This window comes from Myodes glareolus, chromosome 11 (genome assembly GCF_982192425.1).
Source record: "Myodes glareolus chromosome 11, mMyoGla1.1, whole genome shotgun sequence".
In the NCBI taxonomy this organism is placed as follows: Eukaryota; Metazoa; Chordata; class Mammalia; order Rodentia; family Cricetidae; genus Myodes; species Myodes glareolus.
In genome coordinates this window covers 2806762-2822875 of record NC_142036.1, presented here as the reverse complement: position 1 = coordinate 2822875, position 16114 = coordinate 2806762, and the positions used below count along the sequence as shown (strand labels likewise).

Sequence of the window (16114 nt, the reverse complement as noted above, 5' to 3'; positions counted from 1 at the left end):
GTTCAGTAGCTAAATGTTATTTTTTGGCTTTAGCTTATAAATATTTGTAGGGTTTTTTTGGTATAGTTGACATTTTGATTTACATATATATTCAGTTATAACCAACACAGGTTAATAGCACATCTGTCTCCTAGAATTTTGACTATTTCTTCCTGGTAAGCACTCTCTTAAATTTTCTCTTGTAACTATTTGGAGATAACAAAATGGATTATTGTTAATTATATTCACTCTGCTATGCCATAGAACCTCTGACCTCTTTTTCATATCAAATATTTTTTATACCCACTGGATAATCTCCTACTATTCCCACTGCTCTGGTCTCTGGTAGCTTCTATATGATACTACGTCCTGCATATCAATGAGATCATGTAGTGTCTGTCTTTCTGTCTTTGACTTATTTCACATAATATATTTTTAAAGTTCACTTAACATATCTCCATGTTGTAATTTTTAATATTTTATTTTTTATGACTGAATAGTATTTATTCTATGGCTTATATGTTCACATTATCTATCTATCATCTGTAACACGAAGGCCAGCTTGCTTGTTTGGGTTTATGTCCTGCCCAGTTCCCCACAGCTGGCAAGCCCCAAAGAAAATCACACAGAGATCTCCATAAGTTATAAAATTGATTGGCCCATTATCTCAGGCTTCTTGCTAACTCTTATAACTTATTATTCTTATCTATGTTAGCCACATGGCTCGGTATCTTTCACAGCTGGGCAGGTTACATCTTGCTTCTCGGTGGTCTGGGCAGGAATGGAATGGGCTTCCTCCTTCCTAGCATTCTCCTGTTCTCAATGCCCCACCTCTACTTGCTGTCTGGTTGACCCACCTATATTTCCTGCCTGGCCAATCAGCATTTATTTAAAACATGATTGACAGGATATAGATAATTCTCCTGTACCAATCATCCATCCATCTATCTATCTATCTATCTATCTATCTATCTATCTATCTATCTACTCTCTCTCTCTATGTCATTATCTATATATCCACATCTTTCTTTCATTGATTGTTGAGAGACAATTAACTTGATTCTGTATGTAGGCTTTCACAAGTGATGCTGTAGGAGCCCTCAAAGTGTAGTCTGAGTATATGTACTCTTATTTCTTTCTGTTTTCTGGGGGTAGGATCATTTTAATTTTAGTTAGTCTACCTATATCTATCTGTCTGTCTATCATTATAATAGTAAATGCTAAAATATTTGATGGCAAAAGTCAGTAATTCTGAAGATGAAGCAATTGGTAAACAATTTAAAATAGTTAAAATAAATTTGAATTTGGTCTTAATATAAAAGCTGCTACTTTAAGAAAACATTAAAATAATTATAATTTTATTAGAATGATAAGGTAAACATAAAAGTTTGCTGAATTTTTATAGAATTATTGTTTACAATATTCATAATCTCAAAAATTTTACCAATATAAAACATTTTATTTTTAACTTTTAAACTATATTTGAAACATGAATTCATTCAATAAAAAGTCACATTTGGATTATTTCTTCTAGGTATTTATAAGAAAGAACAAAGAACAGAGCATCACTTTCTTATAATCCAGAGGATGAAAAGCTTCCAAACTATATACATTTTCGGATAATATCAAAAACTGTGAAGAAAAGGAGAAAGTATCAGAGAAAAACATTGTTGTCTGCCCCAAAGCTCAGGTAGATGTTTATTTAATAAGACAACAGTTCCAGGTGATACCCAGAGGGCCTACTAGTGAACAATGATTGGAAAGTGTGGTTCTTTAGTCTGTGCTAGAGCTTTTATTTGTATTGCCACTTTAAGAAAAATGTGTAGTTGTTCTTTCAAAGTAGAAGTTTATTTTATGATCCCATGTTCCTAGGATTGATGTTGAACACAGTGACTTTCTGGTATTGTCCAGATAAGAGCAGGTTCATCGATGGGTGCATTCTGACTTGTGTAAGATGTGGGAAGGAGTTAAAGTCGCTTTAAAAAATTTTTTGTGAGAAAATGTCTTTACTGACTCCATCTACTGACTACATCTCACGGCCTCCGGCATCAGCTCGGTTCTCAGCAGCCTCTGCTTCCCACATTCTCCCTGAATTCTAACCCTTGTCTCTAAAATCCATGGGAATACAATGTTTAGTTTACTTTGGTTTGAGCCTAAATGAACTCTTTAAAGAAACCCATTAAGAATCCTCCCACCCTAAAAGTGTTCTGCCAAGACTAACTAAAAGCCACAAAAGATTTGGGGTTGCTTCTAAATTGGAACCTGTGTGGGCCTTAAACTCAATAAAAATCCATTTTTATCAGAGGCTCAGAATATTAAACATAGGAACACAAAGTCATTTTCTAGGCCCAAGAGAATGTGGGACAAAACCATGAAATTCTACAAGGGAATTCCTCAAAGGGAAGATTTTTCTTTTTCCTTTTTCCCTTTTAAGTTAAATGAAAGAACCACAGAAATTTCTCTAGAGAAGGGTGGGTCTTCGAGAAGGAATCCAACACCTCCATTTGTGACCTGGGCCTGGCCTCTTCATGCCTCCTAGTTCCTCAGGAAGGGAGTGTGCACAGTGCTGACTGACCCTGCGTCTGCTTAGATTAGGGGAAAAATTCATTGTTTTATTCTCTAAGTCTACAATGGGAGAAATAGCTTCCCTGACAAGCACGTATTTTATACAGTATGAGAATAATTATATGGAATTTTAATAAATATTAGATATGATGATGAAGAAGAAGAAAGTAACAACTGAGTTACTAGTCCTGTTTTTTACAAGAGTCTGTTGATGATAGAAGATCTGTGATTGCCTAGATAAGGCAGCTGTTCAAGAGGGAACAGCTAAATTTCCTACATCCAAAATCTTTATTCTGAACTGTGTTCTGCTGTCTTTCTACACATCCAAGATCCACCATTAGTGCTATAGATTACAGGTAGTTGGAGGAACATTCCTTGCTTATCTCAAAGACAGGAGAGTCCTCACAGACTCTCTCAGCTCAGAGGTTGCTCAGTTTTATTCTGATGACTCTCTGAGCAGATGTCCAAGGCAGCAGGCTGGGGCTGAACTTCAGGTCAGGTGCTCTGCCACCCCATGTCATTCACCTCAAAGGCATCTGTGAAGGAATGGTCAAGTTACGTGTGCAAGAGTTCTGGAAACCAGAGAGCAATTAAAACAACAGCAACAACAAGCAAACAATCCCACCAACAGCCCCAGATCACCGAGTTTCTGTGCCCTGATGCCTTCTGCTCTGAGAACCCCAGTCTTTGCTAGGTTCTAAGTAGGTACAGACAATTGCTCGTTAGCTTCTTACGGAAATTTCATAAAAATGTCACTGTAGCTTTATCTTAAAGATTGGGGAGAGAAGGTTCTAATGTGTAATTTGTTATTTGTCATTGACTGACCCAAGTTTTATCTAATCATATCTGAGGCTGAAGAGAGAGGTCTTAATTCAGATAGCTACAGATAAATATATGTTCATGGACCTATCCATGAGTATATACATTTACATGTGTGTATGAAGCTAATTTAACAAAGTCAATATTTAAAATCTGTCCTGAGCTACATGTAATAAAAAGGGAAAAGAAACTGCACCAAATTAATTCCTTGGGGTCAGAAAATAACAGCCAGCTACATGAAGAATCAAGTGTGTTAGTAGTGTCTTCTACGAGTAAATATTAAGCTTGAGCCGGTGCAATAAGCTAGCTCTTGCACGGTGGCTAGATTCTGGTCCTCCTGCCAGGGCCTCAGATAGTCCAAGCTTCACTTCTGTCTTCCATATATGGAGGGCCTACTTTGGTTAGGGCAATTCTCTTAAAGTCAGTAAATTCTTGATTTCTCAAGGCATCAAAAACCAGCACACTAAAAACATGGTTACTAGAAGGGGAGTTTATATGCTATTGCTATAAAACAGGACAGATGTTTGAATTCATACCTAAGGCATATATGCTGCATCTGTAAGAATTTCTTAAACACTAGGACTCTTCTGATGCAGTGTGTTAATGTTTTATCCTCTAAGAGTTAAAGTGGTTCTAAAAAAATTGCTTAATGTTCTTAATATACTATGTAGTATAATGACATTTGTCATCTAGGTCTATCTAGCTTACATTTCTGCGTGAGGCCAAAGAGAAACGGATTGGTTTTCTTTCTCAGAACACTAGTTACCAGTGAGTGATGGAGGACACCAGAGAAGGCTTGTCAACCTGAACTGTTCTACCTTGAGAACTGCACTTCAGATTTGGGGTAGAAAGTTGGCGAAGTCTTCTCCAAGTTATTAACGGATAGCAGGCTTTGGAAGGTAGATGTACTGTCAAAGGAGACAGAGCAGGATAGGAGAAGGAGTCAGAGTCTAGAAAGATGGAAGGAGGCATAGCAGGCAGAGAAGTTACTCCATTTTCCAAATGGTTTCATCCAGTCTTTCTAAAACACATGCGATGAAGTTGGTGTTTTCCCAAAGTCTAGCTTCAAGAACCATAATTCTTTCCTTAGGATACTGAAGAGCCATATTATGAAGGACTGCGGTGGCTTTAAAGGAAATCCTTTAGTCGAAGCAAGTCCACCTACCTGCCTTACTCTTCAACCTTTGAATGTTTTAAACATCAATAGCATTGCATACTCTGGAGTATTGCTTTGGACCATTATCTGCAAGCCATAGAGTACAGAGAAAACTAGTATAAAATGAAATATGACTTGGGGTAAAGTCAGACTCAGAGACTGGTTACACCTGTCCATGTGCCACTCCTGCAGCAGAAACCCGGTGAGAAAGAACCGCTCCTGCTGCTTGATGGGGCCTCTCTTCGCAGCGCTGGGCTCTCCTTCAGGTGCTCCTGAGAAAAGAAAAGGCACAATTCTGGAAGTTGGCCACAGACACTGAGATTTTGAAAGTTAGTTAGAAAGTCCTAAATTTCCTTGCTGTGGCTGTCAATTAATACTCACTGGCTGCCTACTTTGTCTGATGATATAGTATTGAGAAAATTCTGAATTTTATTTGATACCAACATAAAGCCATATTGGCTATTAAAATGATAAGAACATATATCTCATTTCAGTATTAGCAAAAAGCCAAAATTGATTTCCATTAGATGGCATGGATAGAGGTTCTCCCATGGGAGATATTCTGGGAACTTGGCAGTAACAATGGAGAAAAAGAATGTCTCTGGAGGTGTTTGCTCTCTAGGGACACTTGCATTCTCTTGGAATGACCCTACCATCTCAACTGTGAAAATGAATGTGTTCATTGCTTGATAGAGCTCCATGGATTGTATAAAGGGAGATTCTTTTAATAGGTTTTCCTTGTTTTGTTTAAAAAATAACTAGCCAGGCAGTAGAGACACATGCCTTTAATTCCAGCGCTTTGGAGGCAGAGGCAGATGAACTCAGTGAATTTGAGGCCAGCATGTTCTACAAAGATCAAAAACAAAACAAAAAAACCCCACACAAACAGAAACAATAACAACAAAAAATCATGGTTTAAGAAAGTTCATTCTTTTTAAAATTGATTTTATTGAGCTCTACATTTTTTTCTGCTCCCCTCCCTTTCTCTCCCCTCCCTTTCAACCCTTGCCCATGGTCCCCATGCTCCCAGTTTACTCAGGAGATCTTGTCCTTTTCTACTTCTCATGTAGATTAGATCCATGTATGCCTCTCTTAGGGGCCTCATTGTTGTCTAGGTTCTCTGGGATTGTGAATTGTAGTGTGGTTTTATTTGCTTTATATCTAAAAATATGATGTTTTCTAGATCCATTATTTTGCCTGCAGAATTAAAGATGTCGTTATTTTTTTTCTGCTTTGCACTACTCCATTGTGAAAATGTATCACGTTTTTCTTATCAATTCTTCAGTCGAGGAACATTTAGATTGTTTCTGGGTCTAGTTATGGCAATTACTGCTGCTACGAACATAGTTGAGCATGTGTCCTTGTGGTAGGATTGAGAATCGTATGGGTATATACTCAAAAGTAGTATTGCTGGGTCTTGAAAAAGGTTGTTTCCTGATTTTCTGAGAAATGACATCCAAAGGGGCTGTACCAGCTTGCTTTCCCATCACCAGTGTAGAAGTGTTCCCTTTCCCCCACAACCTCTCCAGCACAAGTTGTCATCAGTGTTTATGATCTTGACCATTCTTATAGGTGTAAGATGGAATCTCAGAGTTGTTTTGATTTGCATTTTTCTGATGGCTAAGGATATTGAGCATTTTCTTAAGTGTCTTTCAGCCATTTTAGATTCCTCTATCGAGAGTTCTCTGTTTAGGTCTGTACCTCATTTTTTTTTTATTGGATTACTTGTTCTTTTGATGATCAATTTCTTGAGTTCTTTGTATATTTTGGAGACCAGTCCTCTGTCAGATGTGGGGCTAGTGAAGATCTTTTCCCATTCTGTAGGCTGCTGTTTTGTCCTGTTGACCATGTCCTTTGCTTTACAGAAGCTTTCCAGTTTCAGGAGGTCCCATTTATTAATTGTTTCTCTAAGTGTCTGTGCTACTGGGGTTATATTTAGTGAGTTCAAGTGTACTTCTCACTTTCTCTTCTATGAGGCTCAGTGTGGTTGGGTTTGTGTTGAGGTCTTTGATACATTTGGACTTGAATTTTGTGGATGGTGATAGATATGGACCTATGTTCATTCTTCTACATGTTGATATCAAGAAAGTTCATTCTTAAGATCTTTAGAATTAAGTTATATTTCTAATCTAACAACAGGTCAAGATACTGTAGACTGTGTGGAGCCAAGGTCATATGAGGAATGGAAGGGATGAAAAAGACCGATGACTTAAAATCCGTTTTGAAAGTGTGTTTTTGAGCTACATGTTGGCACAGATGTGACCACAGATAAGAGATATGACCACATGGTAAGCCCATGTTATAATTTGTGTCTATAACAACTTGTCACAGGAATCTTTGCTGTTTTTTTAGTTGAAAATAGATTTTTCATACAACGTATTTTGATCATAGTTTCCTGTCCCCCAGTTTCTGTGAGACCTTTCCCCACCTCCACTTACCGAACTCTATACTCTTTTTCTCTCTTACTAGAAACACAAAGTCAGGAAACAAAATAAAACACCCAAAATAGGACAAAATAAACAGAAAAAAAAGCCAAAGATAAAAGCACAAGAAACATGAAGGCTCAGTCTCTCTCTCTCTCCTACACAGAAATCTCATAAAATATAATTAGAAACCATAATATATAAGCAAAAGCCTATAAGGTAAAAGAATGCCCAGGCAAAGCATTATCAAACAAACAAACAAACAAACAGAAAACCCTTCAAAAATACCATTAAGTTCATTTTTGTTGTCTGTCTATTATTGAACATGGGGCCTGCCTTTAAGTGTGTTTTGCATACCCAGAAAGACTACATTGGAGAAAATTAATTTTTTTCCCTTGTGAGTGGTTGTCAATTGGTGATAACTTCTAGGTTAGGGATGGGGGTTTGTGTCTACTTTCCATCTCAGCACTGGAACCCTATCTGGTGTAGACGGGTATAGGCCCTGTGCGTGCTGCGACGGTCTCTGTGACTTCTTATGTGTTAGCTCTGTTGTGTTAGAAGGTCTTGTTTCCTTGGTGTCCTCCATTCCCAATGGCTCTTACAATCTTTCCACTTCCTTTCCCACAGCGTAGTGTTCCCTGAACTCTGAGGGTAGAGATTTGATGGTGGCATCACATTTAGGAATGAGTATTCTAAGATTTCTCAGTCTCTGTACATTGCTCAGTTGTGGTCTCTGCATTTGTGTCCATCTTCTGCAGGAGGAAGCTTCTCTGATTATGACTGAGTGAGTTGCTGATCTATGAGTACAGCAGAATATCCTTAGAAGTCATTTTACTGTTCCTTTTCTTTTCAGACAAGTAATATTTGGTTTTACCCTAGATTTCTGGCTATTAATCTCTGGTTCTTGGTCATCATAGGACCCAGCCATGACAAACTCAATAGAGGCCTGAGTCTTAGTAGTTTACCCTAAGGTAATACCTGGTTCCAAGAAAGACCACAAACAGAAACCACCCAGGCACCACCTAGGAACAGACCATCCAAAGAAAATTCCTAGCTTTCCAACCATTGTAGATAAGATCACCTGCCAGCACATACTCATTGCTTTTCACCAGGACACTCTTAGACAAATGTCAGCCAATCAGCAGTCCTGAACCTTAGAAATCCCTTATCCCCACTTTGCTACTATAAAAACCCAACCCACACAGAATCTGAATTTGCAAACTTTTACATACAGAACTCAGTCTCCTAGTTGGTTTTGGGGGGGGGGACTCTGTGATCTGGACATAACAGTAAACCAAGCAGTATCGGGTATGGGTTCCATCTCATGGAGTAGGCCTTAAGTCAAATCAGACATTGGTTAGTTATCCCTACAAGTTTTGTGTTGCTATTGTACAATATATCATGCAGGCAGTGCTATGCCTAAGTTAATTATCCCCCAAGAATAAACTCCACAGAACTGGATTCCAGTGTAAAGCACAAGAGGGTTTTTAATATTCAGGCTGCCTCACTGTTTAGTCTGCCAGTTCCAGTCCCTCCATCCTTAACTAATTATTTTATCCCCCCCCCCGCCCAGTTTCTTAAGATTGGTTAAGATTATTTTGAAAGAATTTAGAGCCATACACTTGTGATAGCTATCTCTGGGCTTTGCTTTGTTCATCAGCAAAATAATAGTTGCCTGGATGTCACTGGTTCCTACAAAATAATAGTTGCCTGGATGTCACTGGTTCCTACAAAATAATAGTTGCCTGGATGTCACTGGTCCCTACAAAGGCTGATTTTCAGGCCTCTTCAGAGGTGTCATGCCTTGGATACTGGACTCTCTTGGATCCATTTTTTATTTGATGCAGCACTTTATGTGAGTAGTTCAGAGCTCCAAGCTTTCAAAGGATATTTAGCAATGTCTGGGGATACTTTGGATTGTCACAAGTGGCGATAGGAGGTGGGGTTGAGCCTGTACCTATGGAATTCACCCTATAATGTGCTGTATAGAACCGTACTACAAGGACGAATCCATACAATAAGGTCACTAGAAAACCTTGTTTTGGCTTCTTCTTCTGGAAAACATCAGATGGCGGATGACACCGGTGCAGCCGGAGGGCCCATCGAACCTGGGGCCCACGATTAGGAGGCCGCGGCTTCCGTGGAGGATTCGGTAGCATGGCAGTCTGAGGGGCCGCGGGGCTCGCGGAGGTAAAGCTGAAGACAAGGAGTGGCTTTCCGTCACCAAGCTGGGCCACCTGGTTAAGGACATGAAAATTAAGTCCCTAGAGGAGATCTACCTGTTCTCCCTGCCCATTAAGGAGTTCGAGATCATTGACTTTTTCTTGGGAGCGTCCCTAAAGGATGAGGTGCTGAAGATCATGCCCGTGCAGAAGCAGACTCAGGCAGGCCAGCGGACCAGGTTCAGGGCTTTCGTCGCTATTGGGGACTACAGAGGTCACATAGGTCTCGGTGTTAAGTGCTCCAAGAAGCTAGCCACTACCATCCGAGGGGCCATCATCTTGGCCAAGCTTTCCATTGTCCCTGTGCGGAGAGGCTACTGGGGGAACAAGATTGGCAAGCCCCACACTGTTCCGTGCAGAGTGACAGGCCGCTGTGGCTCTGTGCTGGTGCGTCTCATCCCTGCCCGCAGAGGCACTGGCATAGTCTCCGCTCCTGTGCCCAAGAAGCTACTGATGATGGCCGACATTGATGACTGCTACACATCAGCCAGGGGCTGCACTGCCACCCTGGACAACTTTGCCAAGGCCACCTTTGATGCTATCTCTAAGACCTACAGCTACCTGACCCCCGACCTCCGAAAAGAGACTGTGTTCACCAAGTCCCCTTATCAGGAATTCACTGACCATCTTGTGAAAACCCACACCAGAGTCTCTGTTCAGAGGACCCAGGCTCCAGCTGTGGCCACCACATAAGGTTTTTATACAAGAAAAATAAAAGTGAATTAAGTCTGTTAAAAGAAAAAAGAAGAAAACCCTGTTTTGGTCAAATCCTTAACTTGACTTCTGTACTTATTAATATCTCTCTCTATTTTCCTTTCTGCTTCATTATCTCTGTTCCCTCTTCCCCCAGGTTGAGAGTAGATGTGAGACAGCTGTGAACACATGGTGGGAGTGAGATAGTTGTGAACACATGGTGGGAGTGAGACAGCTGTGAACACATGGTGGGAGTGAGACAGCTGTGAACACAGAGACACCTGTGAACACATGGTAGGAGTGAGACAGCTGTGAACACATTGTAGGAGTGAGACAGCTGTGAACACATGGTGGTAGCGAGACAGCTGTGAACACATGGTGGTAGTGAGACAGCTGTGAACACATAGTAGTAGCGAGACAGCTGTGAACACATGGTAGGAGTGAGACAGCTGTGAATACATGGTGGTAACGAGACAGCTGTGAACACATGGTGGGAGTGAGACAGCTGTGAACACATGGTAGGTGTTAAACAGCAATTACTCCAGATCCAAACATTATCTTCAAAGTGACAGGAGCAGAAGGAGGTCTGTCAGTGATGGCAGTGGCTGTGACAGCAGAAGGGATACCACAGCTATGTTGTCACTTGGGAGGCATGATTAGAAATAAAATATTGCTTCCCTAACCCTTTGTTTCTGTTGACTTTTTTTTCTTGTGACCTTGATGATAAAATTTCTTGGAGGGCATAGAGAACATCAACATCTAGGTTAAGGTTAGGGTTAGAGGATTAAGGTTAGGGTTAGGGTTAGGGTTAGGGTATTGGAATTAGGGTTAGAGTTAGAATTAATGTGTTTTACTTATGTTTGTGTTTAGAAAGTTGTTGTCTGAGTTTTCTGTCCTGCCTGGTTGTTACAATCATTTCGCCCCAAAGAAATCACACAGAGGTCTACATTAACTATAAATTGATTGATCCATTAGCTCAGCCTTATTATTAACTCTTATAAAGTATATTAGCCCATTATTCTTGTCTACATTAGCCACATGGCTCAGTACATTTTTCAGCGGGACAACCACATCGTGCTTCTTCTGTGGCTTGACAGGACTGCAGAGGAATGGGTTTCCTCCTTCCCAGAATTCTCCTGTTCTCTACTTCCTTTCTGGTTGTTCCACCTACACTCCCTGCCTGGCTACTTACAAACAGCATTTATTTAAAGTATAATTGACAGAATACAGACCAGAGAGTTAAGGTTAGGTTTAGGGTTATTGTTAGAGTTCTTATTCCTATGAATTAGACAAAGTAAAGCATGACTTTTGTGTTACACTTCTAGTCTGGGTGACTTGTCTTCCTGGAGTCTAGACTCTTCATGTGAACAGATCCAGTATTTATTACCCCAATCATAAACCATGCCCAAAGCCTCCAATACATGCCACATTATGCAATTCTGGGTCACAGAAAGGATGCCTCCCTTTTCTGCTGTGAATAGCTGTAGTCTGTGTTGTGTTGTTCCTTTAAGCACCTCTGTCTTTTCCTCCTCTGTATACAGCTTCTTCTAGCATAGGCAACTTCATTATTGCTTCCTTGTGAGCAGGTTTATGCCAGTTCTTCCTATTTAAAACCAGCCATTTATGGTGAACAGCACGGTTCAGTGGGTAAGGCACTTGTGGCCAAATGATGATGATCTCTGGAGCTTTCATGGTAGCAGGAGAGAATCAACTCCTGCAAGATGTTCTCCGACTACCAAACATGCCACCTCATGCTTATGATCACACGCTCATGCGCACATATACAATAAATAAATAAATAAACATTTAAAAGATAAAAACAGCTATTTAAATTTTCAACAGAATGGGATGGATATTTAAAATCCAGGACAAGAAACCACTTCCCTGAGAAAAATAAAAAATTAAAACAGCAATATTTTTTGAGTGTAGATTTTAATTCTTCTGAAATGAATGCTATGGTTTAGTGACTCCACTTTTCATCTAGTTTATATCAGAAGCATCTGAGGCCCTTAAAATACAGAATCTTCCTCTTCAGCTCAGCCCCGAGGAGCCAGAATGCCTTGGAGGCATCCAAAAGGGTATCGTTATAAGGGCCTTCTTGGGTTGTGGAATATGAAGTGAGGTTTGGAGACAGACACTGGCCAGAACTCTTCCAGCAAAGCTCTACATCCTGGAACAATTAAAAGCAACAACAACACAAAACAAACCAAAAACCCAAAACCTGACACTAGGTTATCCTGAGCCTGCTGAATGGGACCTCTGGGAAAGATGGATTGTGATGCAATTATAGCTGACGTCTGTGCAGACTCAAGTCTAAACCTCAGAGATTGCAGCCTCCATTCTTGGACTGAGAGTCCTAAGCAATCTACTAAAGTTTATACCATGTGACGAACTATTTCATTTTCTGCACTTACCTACCATGCTCTTCTTCCAGTTCCTTTCCCAAGTGTTGGCTCTCTGACACTTGCTGCAGCTCTGTAATTTACCTTAAATAATGATGTTATTGAAGGGGTTTATGTCATAAGAAGAACATCTCTGCTAGCAGTTGCCTCTATAGCAGGGTGCCAGGATGAAAATGACTTGGGAGACAGAATCTGCAGTCAACCAGCAGTGCTCATCCTATGTATAGGAACTAGACCTCTGTTGCTTTAGCACCCTGGAATTTGAGGTTACTTAAGCCCAGGGTAATAAACAAGAAAGTGAGGAGTATAGATTTCTATGAGCACCCTGCTGAACTAGTCTGAGAAACAGATGGGAGTGTTTGCTACCTCTGTCAAGACTTCTCCTTGCTCAGCACTTACCATAGAGCACTCAGAAGGCCTCCAGCCTAGCAATCCAGGTGTTCTTTGAAATTTTTAAAAATGCATCACTGGCCTCAATACCTGTTCTTTGTTGCTGTGGTAAAACAGGCTGACTAAGAACACCTTAGGGGAGGAAAGGGTTTATCTGGCTTACACATTCAGATCAAAGTTCATCCCTAGTAAAGTTGAACAGAATCTCAGGTAGGAACCAGAGGCTGAAAGTATGGGGGTTGGGGGGGCATTTCTTGCTGGCTTACTCAGGCTCATGCCCAGAAAGTTTTCTTTTATAGCAGAGGGCTACATGCCTAGGGAGTGATGCCACCCATAGTGGACTGGGCCCTCCTACACCAGTTAAAAATTAAGATAATCCCCAAAGACATGCCCAGAGGCCAGCCTGATCGGAGTAGCTCTCAATTTAGACTCTTATGATTTAAGTAAAATGCTACAGGATCCCCAAGTGGTTGCAGAGGGCAGTGGGCCATGAGACCACACCACAGGTCTCCAAAGTGGCGGCAGGCAGCGGACAGAGGGTCTCAAGACCATGACGGGCCACAAAGGCTGCCAGTCTGAAGCAGGAGCCCATGAGGGGCAATGAGTCCGTGGCAGCGAGTCCCCGGCAGGTGAGAGATGGAGAGCTGTCAGTACCAGGCAGAAAGCCGCTGTTCCTTCAGTGGGTTCATAGACCATGCCATAGATCCCTGAAGGCAACTGATCCCAGACAGGGAGGCTTGCGGCAGGTGAGAGACAGAGACGTGGAAAGGCTCGCCATGCAGAGTGAGGTTGGATATTTATTTAGTGGGTTATAGTGGGGAAAGGGGAAAAGGGGAGAAGAGCAGAGAGAGAGAGATAGATAGATAGAAACAAAAGGAAGAAGGGGATAAGTAGGGAGAAGGGAGAGACAGAAGTTGCCGAGGGAGAGGGAAAAGAATGGACACTGACTGGAAGCTGAAAATCAGCTTGCCTCAGTGGATGGTGGTATGGGGTGGGAAGGTGGTGGCAGGGCAGGGGAGGGAGTCAGTGTGGCTTGTCTCTTAAAAGGACAGAGTAGACCATTCCATAGACTACCTTTGTAGGTAAATCTAGACTATGTTAAGTTGACAGTTAAACATAGCTAGGTAACTGTCCCTTATGTAGACTACTTGTGGGGTGAGAAAGTTGATATTTGTCTATGAGAAAGAAAATCAGCACAGACAATATTCTTAATATAAAAAGAATTGTTGGCCAGTGATGTTTTTATACAAAACATATTTTAAAGGGGTGATTGTTATTCACACATTGCCCGCAGAGGGCAGGAAACATCTGCACAATGCTCGCAGGGTGTTTTGTGATGCACTTGTTAGCATCTCTCTCTTAGCCCTACTTTTTATTTTCTCAGATCCAGGTTTCTGGAGTGTGCTGGATAGTTTTATGTCAACTTGACACAATCTAGAATTATCAGAGAGGAAAGAATCTCAATTGAGACAGTGCCTTTATAAAACCAGGCTGTAGGCAGGCATGTAAGGCATTCTCTTAATTAGTGGTCGATATGGAAGAGCAAAGTCCATTTGTGGGTCCACTCCTGTGCTGATTGTTTTGGGTTCTACAAGAAAGCAGTCTGAGCAAGCTATAAGAGAAGCCAGGAGGTGGCAGCCCTCCGTGGCCTTTGTTTCAGCTCCCGTACCCAAGTACTGGCCCTGACTTCCTTCAATAATGGGCTTCAATTCAGAAATATAAATCAAATAGCCCCTCCCAACATTAACTAGGATATGAGTTAAATGGATTATTTTCTGCTGCCTATAAAGATGATCATTGTCTGTCACAGTTCTTCTATTTTTTATTTATTTATTTATTTATTTATTTATTTACATTTTGCAAACTCATTTTGTAACTATAAGTAAAACTGAGAGACATAATGTAACTTATTCAGGATTAGATCATTTAGTGACAATTCCAACTGCATAAACCAAGAATTCAGTTTTGTAAAGTATCAGATTAAAGAGAAGACTTTTCCATAGTGAAGTATAGAGCAGAAACAACAGCTGTCTGTCATTTGTGACTGCAGGATCCAGGTCAGAATTTTATTACCTAGAATTCCTTTTACTACCCTCGCATTCTCATCCCCTGCAATGACTTAGGACGACGTATGTCATCCCTGCATGGAAGAGGAAATTGAGCCCTGGAGATGCCAGACTGTCACAAGGACATGGCTGCCACATGACTTCAGTGAAAAGAACTGACATCAGATCCAGGTCCCTTGGATGTCACAGTCCACCGGCTTCGCTCTGTGGACACGCTATCCTCACGCTGATCTTTGAAATGAGTTTCTGGTTTGACCATCACAGTTCCCATCTCAAGTTTCCTCCTCAATTACATATTTTATATCCAAAATAAATATTTCTTCACAGTAACCTCTGTCTCTACAGGAAGCAAAAAGTTAAAAGTTGCATAATTGTTACAAAAACTTACAGAGGAAAGGGAAGTTGTGGTTAGCAAGAAGCATGCAGGGAAACGTCAGCATGTCTAGAAACCATTGGTCTTTGGGGCAAGGAGGGGGAGTCATCAGGCACAAAGAGCACGTAAATATGTGGTTGAAATTCCTTTATAAACATGAATTGTTAGTGGGGATAATTTGTTTCTATTAACTATCTATAATAATTTCTTTCTTCATGCTTTATTGCTGCTGTCTGAAGAAGCTATGTGACACTCTGACCACTAGATATCACTGTTGCTTACACAATAGAACTGTGTCAGCTCCAGACAACCCAAGTGTTGGTGTAATCTTGACCTGTCTCTGTTGTTTGTTCTTTAGCTAAGAGTTGTGGATGACATCCAAGATCTAAACACACATGCTTCCTAACCACAAGGTACTTGTGTTTGGCCCCATAGAAGCAAACTGAACTGATACAAACAAATTCAGAGCATCACAGATATGGGCATTTATGTACTACTACTACTTAAGGCAGAGGAAACAAGAGCTGTGAGGTTACAGGGAGAGAAGAATGTGAACCACATGGCCATGGAAATACAGAGAGGGATATGGGTGGATTCTAGCAGAGGATTAGGAATAGGGCAAGGGAAACTCATCCTAGAGAGGTGGTAGAGTGTAGGTCCTAGACTGGAGATAGAGTTTGGGCAAGAAAGGGTGATCTGAGAAAAAGTCCACTGTGGGCATGAACAAACAGATTGTACTGCATCATAAAAGGTCAGAGACCTTGAACTTATATTCTGTTCTGACTCTGTCTCTAAAATGCAGTGATGTGATTGAATCTGCACTTTAGGAGATTGACTGTGAGTGGTAGAAAGGAAAGATGTAAAGAGAACCAGCATTGCAAGGAGGGAGGAGAATTACATCTGTCGTCTCCAAGAAGTGCAGTGCGGCAGGAGGTGTGGATGGGCAAACCAAACAGTACTGACTGTCTCGTGCCTATTTGCTCCAATTACACTTTCTGCAATGGAAGGAGATTAAAAGCCCACAGA

At 41.0% G+C, this 16114-nt stretch overlaps 1 pseudogene; it reads left to right on the top strand.

Moving 5' to 3' along the window:
* Positions 1-6796: 6796 nt before the first annotated feature.
* Positions 6797-9857, top strand: LOC125402869 (small ribosomal subunit protein uS5 pseudogene; annotated as a pseudogene).
* Positions 9858-16114: the final 6257 nt, after the last annotated feature.